Below are 6,758 nucleotides of genomic sequence, written 5' to 3' on the forward strand. Positions count from 1 at the left end.
AAATCACATTGGTACATGGCGGCGGGATTCGAACCCAAGACCTGTAGATTACAAGTAAAGTGCTTAAACCACTGAGCCACCGACGCTCAAAAGAACATATAGAATATCTATTTTTATAATTATCCCTGAAAAACCTGATAAAATAACATGTTTCTAAACAGATCTTGCCACAATGGAAACGATTAAAATGAATCAAACACATTAAGAATTCAGTATCAAATAATTTCAAATAAAACACAAAACGTAGTCTGCTAACATACCTGAAAAAAGCTAAACAAAACTCACCCTTCCGAAATTCAAGTAAAACAAAACAAAGGCAACGCCAGATTAGCACGCTAAACGCCGCACGTGTTAGCCCGGGGCCGTGTCGTGTGAACGGACCTTAATCGTACCATACATTAGCTCCATTCTAACCCCTTCATGTGCGAATCATAATAAAAATTACTTGTTTTTCGCTTTTACTTCACGCCGTAACATTCGTCGCCTCTACCCTTTTGCTAAATACTCATAACTCATACAATATCTTGCATTTCCCAGATCCCCGACTAATCTTTGCTAACATTATAAAGATGAAAGATTTGTATTTTTTTGTATGTATTGAAATAACTCTAAAACTACTAAACTTATATAAAAAATTCTGGCACCATTAAAAAGCTATTTTAACCCCGAGTAACATATGCTATATTTTTATTATATTTTAATTTCACGCGGGCGATGTCCCGAGTAAATAATATTGTAACTAAACTAGCTTTCTCACGCACCGCCGCAGTCATCGCGCCGACTCTATTAGCGTGGCTTTAAAAAAACAATAGTAAGTAGCTTATTTGTTCTTCCAAATTATGTTCTAGGTACATCTGTGCCAAATTTCATTTAGATTCGTTCAACACCTAAAATGTTACAATACAAAATCGCAGAAACATCCATCCATCCAGATAAACTTTCGCATTCATAATATTAAAGTAACGTTGCTTGGTAAGGATTGTAAATTTAAAAGGCATTATGGCAACTTAGAAGCAAATCTGTGATGATAGAAATGTGTTAACTTTAAATATATTCTTCATCTTGCCCTTATCCCTTACGGAGGGTCGCCACAGTATGTACTGCTCTCCCATACATCTCTATCAGCCGTCATATCTGAATCCACACCTTTCTTAAGCATATCCTCTTTCACACAATCCATCCCTACTTTTTTCGGACTTCCTCTTCCTCTGTATCCATCCACATTCATTCTTAACACTTTCTGGTTTATGTCCCCATCGTGCATAACATGTCCATACCACGCTAACCTTTTGATTCTTAATTTCTCCACCACTGGCGCTACTTTCGAACTTCCTCTAATATAAACATTCTTAACTTTATCCACTCTTGTCACACCACACATCCATCTTAACATACGCATCTCAGCCACATGCAATCTCCTTTCATACGCAACTTTGGTGGCCCAACATTCATAACTATACAATACCACAGGTCTTATGATGGACTTTTAGATCTGTCCCTTATCATACTAATATTATAAATGCGAAAGTTTAGATGGATGGATGGATAGATGGATGTTTGTTTAATATCGATTATTATTATACGATTATATCGATTATCTTAATTTAATATCGATGTAGGGGATAGTCTGGAAGGACACATAGGCTACTTACTTTTTTTTTTTTTTATTCCACGCGGACGGAGTCGCGGGTGGGCGGAAATATAAATTAACTAGGTACTAATATTGTATCGTACGATACGTATGCAAGAGTTCAAAGTTGTTCATTGCACGACTGACTACGAGGTGCACGTTGCGGGGAACATTGAAAATTTCGAGGCTTATCGCGCGCCGGCTAAAAACTTTTATTTTGAGCGCTCGGGGCGGGACCCGTGCGCGCACGAATTTCGTACAGACCTATGAAATGTCTAGAAACGACATTAAAAAAAACATTTTAAAAAACTCACCGGGATATTTTTATCATTACAATAACTTGAAAACTAAGTACCTTTTCTTATTGCTTTTACCAGCTTGTGAAGTATGTATTTGTGTTAAAGATCAAGTTAAATTTCATGCTATCGAAAGTATCACATAAGTACCAAATTACGTTAACAGAGTTAAAAAGCGTAAGACTAGTTCAATCAACTAAAATGAAAATTAAAATAAAGTCCTGTCTATACGTTGTATAACTTTCGCGGCGACTCACGCGAGCCAATATTTACGGCGTGTATTTTGGCCGTATGTTCTCACACGTCGGCTGATACACATCTGATTCATTACTGCGCCCCGCCGTTGTCTATGCCCAGTACTCCCTCATAGACATAGACGTCCCGCGGTCTGTACATCCACACACGTCGCCCACTGCTCTTATAGTGATTTAAACACGGAAATAAGACAACGTAACTAAGTACAGATAAAGAATTAAATTTAATTTCGACTTGAGTTAAAATATAACGTGAGCGTTAAAGTACGTTCAGCCAAAATACTCGTATGTAAGGATTATTTTGCGACTGTCCAAAAATTTAAGAAACGTGTCGATCCAAATATTTATGGCCTTTATAACTCGTGTTTAATAGTCTCAAACATTTGCACATTAACATTCATTTGTTTATTTATTTTCCCTAGATACCGTCACAAAAGAATAACATCAACAAAACACACAAAAGCGAAAAAGAACTGCCTAAAAAGACTATCCGAAGACGATTTCACTTTTTATGTTCGACCCAACGCCCGTAAAACTTTAGGAAGTACAAAACTTGGAAACTAATCTAAGTGCCAAGCTCGTACAACTTGGCAGACAAGTGCTGACGGGTTTTTCTTTTTCTAGTTTTCAGCCTTCAGCAAGAGGCAGCCAGTGATATGAACATAACATGCATGGAGGGCTTCGCACAGAGTATTAAAGTAACAGAGTAATTATAAAAACAGAAACGTATGTAAACTACTAAAAAAAATACCAACTAATTACTTACAAGAACATTTTGTTTATACGTAAACAACGATTGTTAAATGAAATATAACTATTATTATTGGGAAAGGCCGTGAGATTTTTATCATTAAAAAAAATGTAAACATGTTTTTTTTAAAGTTTAAAAATGACTGTCCGGCGTCATTATTCAAATTTAACTTGTCGCAAAAACAAAAAAACTCTAATTTGACATTTTTAACAATAGTCTCTAGTCTCTATAGTTGTTATACTCTGTGGCAAGTCTTCGAAGACGGCGAGGCGTCAAGGTGAGGCCGAAACATTCATTTCTCTCGCTTTCGTAGTTCCCACACCTCCGTTTTATACAAACCGAAGAAGCAGTAGAACAATGAGAACACAGCTTTATTATTTTCAAAACTACTGCTTCGTCATTGTCATTAAATCAATTAAAAATAGAAAAATATGTTTCGTTAGTTATCTGTAGTGAGCTGAATATTTATGATTATTTACACACACACACACATGCTTAAATTACTTTATTAAGGTGAACATTTCATAAGACGATACAATTTTTTTCCTACCACTAAATTAAAAAGAGTATCTATTTATTTTTTAACACTGGCCGTATACAAAAATGGAAAGAAAACAAAAACAAAATATTCAAATTACGAACGTGTCATTACAACAAGTGACCACTTCTGCATAATGCGACAAAATAATTCCATTCCACGTCCAATTACACCCGACCTGTGGTACGAAAGTTACAAAATCCCAACCCAAATAAACATATACCGAGGAAAAATCGGCTTTCAAATGCGTTATTACGAAAACTGGGTGGGAAACATGTTCCGACTTTTATTAAGTGAGGTCAGGTTAGGGTTACTATCATTTTAAAAAAAAAAGCCGGACAATACTTAAAGCAATGAAAATACATTTTTAGTGGGATAACTGACTCTTAAATAATTAAGAACATTATCGAATTCTCATTACCAACTGAAGATTAGAAAACTGATTTTCAAATTATTACAAACAAAACTTCAGCTAATTCTGTGTGTTTTATTGAAAACTATGCCAATTTATTTTTATTATAGTAACTACACTTTTAGAGATACCCAATTCAAATGTTATGCAGCGATAAGTATATTATTATATTTATGTACGAAAAGACTCTATAATTTATATTACTTTATGGTTACTGTACTCCAGATGTTATCGCACGTGGTCACATACTAATGGTAAACACGTAAAGGTAATTCCTTTTGATGTATGGAGCACGCACCGAGGGGACCTCCACTCGCCAGCAAAGATTGCGACCCTCAACTTTCTTCTACCTTTTTAAATTTATCCAACAAATATAATTTAACTAGACTTAAATGCGTTAAATCAATGGAATATGTTACTCTTCTTTGTATGCAAACAAACACATAATTTAAAGAAAATCTTACAAAATTGAAAACACAAACTTACATGCACAATTTTCGTAACATATCAGAAATAAAGTTGTACGTCACAATCGTACAGAGCTACCAACATTAAGACACTACGAGAGATCGCTTAAAAATGATAAATTAACAAATTAATCATAAAAGGCGGTAGTGTAATAAAACATAATATACGGCCAGTCCTAACTCGGAATAATGTCGGCAATTTATTTACATTTCTCGCTGCGTTTCGAGTGATTAAATCGAAATAAATCCATGTGTAGTTAATGTGGTTAATAGCGGGATCGCGTGGCAACAGAGCCGCAGTTTTGCCACCTAACTGCTATTACACGTGCCACTTGTAACCAAAGAGGTTTGCTTGCACGTTCGGTTTTCGAACGTGATGGGAGTTTAAAAAAACAACTGTCAAATTTTATCCTAACTGGAGTTTTTAGGTACAGTGATTTATTTAGTTTCAGATTGTTTTAACTGTTATTTCAGTTTAAATTAATATTTTAATTCAAAAACCGATCTGCAAAAACAAACTGTACTTAGGATCTATTTTGGTAATAAAACGTGATCCTGAGACATTGAGACGCACTAGAAACATATTTCAGAATTTCCTAAAACAAAAATTCTACTGGAGAAAAAAAAAATGCGTAATAGCCGACTACAGTCGATAGTAAAGACTGCACAGTTTGATAGACTTCAGTTAGAACTCTAGACAAATGATTTACTGTACAGTTCTACTGACAGTTAATTTTGCCTACTTAGATCTGTACGTGCTTAAAACATATAACCAAAACTTACTTTTGTATTGTATAGTGCAATAACTTGTTTGTCAAACATCATTTTTTAATTACTTAATCCTTACTGAATTTGAACTATAACAAATTACTTATAATCCCTTATAATCCAGTATTACCATATTTAAATAATAATTATTTATTACCGATATGTTAAAAAGCACATCTCTCAGAAAAAGGGATTAAAACAAATTCCAGCTTAATTACATCTCTTGTTTTAATGGTTTCAATTTGAATATACATAGTTCAATAGCTTTACGAACATAATGGCTTTCGCCTGCGATTCCGCGTGGAATTAAAAAAAAAAACAAAAGTAAGTAGCCTATGTGTTCTTCCAGACTATCCTCTACATCTATGTTAAATTTCATCGAGATTCGTTCAGCATTTTAAGCTACAAACTCTAACCATCATCCATCTAAGTTTTTGCATTTATAATATTTGTAAGATTGCACAATAATTACGTCAAATATTATGAATTCCATTGAATATAAAGAACTCTTACTTTCTTTTTTTCTTACTAATATAAATGGGTAAATTTAGATGTATGAATGTTTGTTAGAGTTTATAGTATAAACTTCTGAACGGGACTCGTTAAATTGGTCATATGAGGGGATAGTCTAGAAGACAGGAGCTACTTGCTTTTGTTTTTTTTTTTAATTACACGTAGACGGAGTCGCGGACGAAAGCTGGTATGTTGTAATATTGTCAAATATTATAACATTATTATATATTCGCATGCTTTTAATAGCATTATTTTAAGGCTTACATAATATTACTTCGAACAACGTATTTGTCTTCATTTTTCAGTTATCTTTTCCTTATTAAATAATGTTTTCCCTATACCACGTGCTATCAAAGTTGAAAAAACTTCGGTGTCGCCAATCTCAAACATTCCTATATTTTTATACCGACTACTCCACTTTGTTAGAATAGGACATTGATAAGAATGGAAAAATAAAACTTGTTTACAAAACTGTTATATTCATCAAATAAATTTTAAGATTGTGTTTCGATACCTAAGTAAACATGATTAAGGAAAACTTCAGTTACTTAAGTTTTCCTTAATAAAAAGTAAAAACCACGTCATATACCGTACGTAAAACTATTGATATTTCTACGTATAACAAATAAAATACTTAAAACGAAAGTAAGTTTTCAGATTACGTCGCGAGTTCCGCAAACCCTTTTAATAACTTCTTCCCGGAATCTTTTATTGGCGCGTTCTTTTGTTATTCAATGAAGTGGACCGTCTTCCCGTTATTAAACATTACCTGCCCTTCAGCCGGAGTTGGTGTAAAGGCTCACGGTGGGTTATGAATCATAACATCACATATACATGTCATGTTAATTATTGCTGTGATGGATTTCATAGTTAATTTCTCTAAGAATAAATTACTAGTTTACTTTTTTAGTATTAATTTTGTTTTGCACACGTGACATGTCCCAAGCGATATATGTTGGATATTCAACTATCTTTTTATGTACCCTCAAAACTGTAGGTATGTAAAAGTGTGTGTAGTGAAGTAGGCGTCACATGTGAGTAGGTAGCGTCGTCGTCTTCGTCGTCATATGACACGTGTGTCGCGCGCGGGCTGGCGAGCGGCGGCGTGGCGCGCGGCGAGCACGGTGCG

Source organism: Papilio polytes, unplaced genomic scaffold, assembly GCF_000836215.1.
Source record: "Papilio polytes unplaced genomic scaffold, Ppol_1.0 DF824191.1, whole genome shotgun sequence".
NCBI classification, from domain to species: Eukaryota; Metazoa; Arthropoda; class Insecta; order Lepidoptera; family Papilionidae; genus Papilio; species Papilio polytes.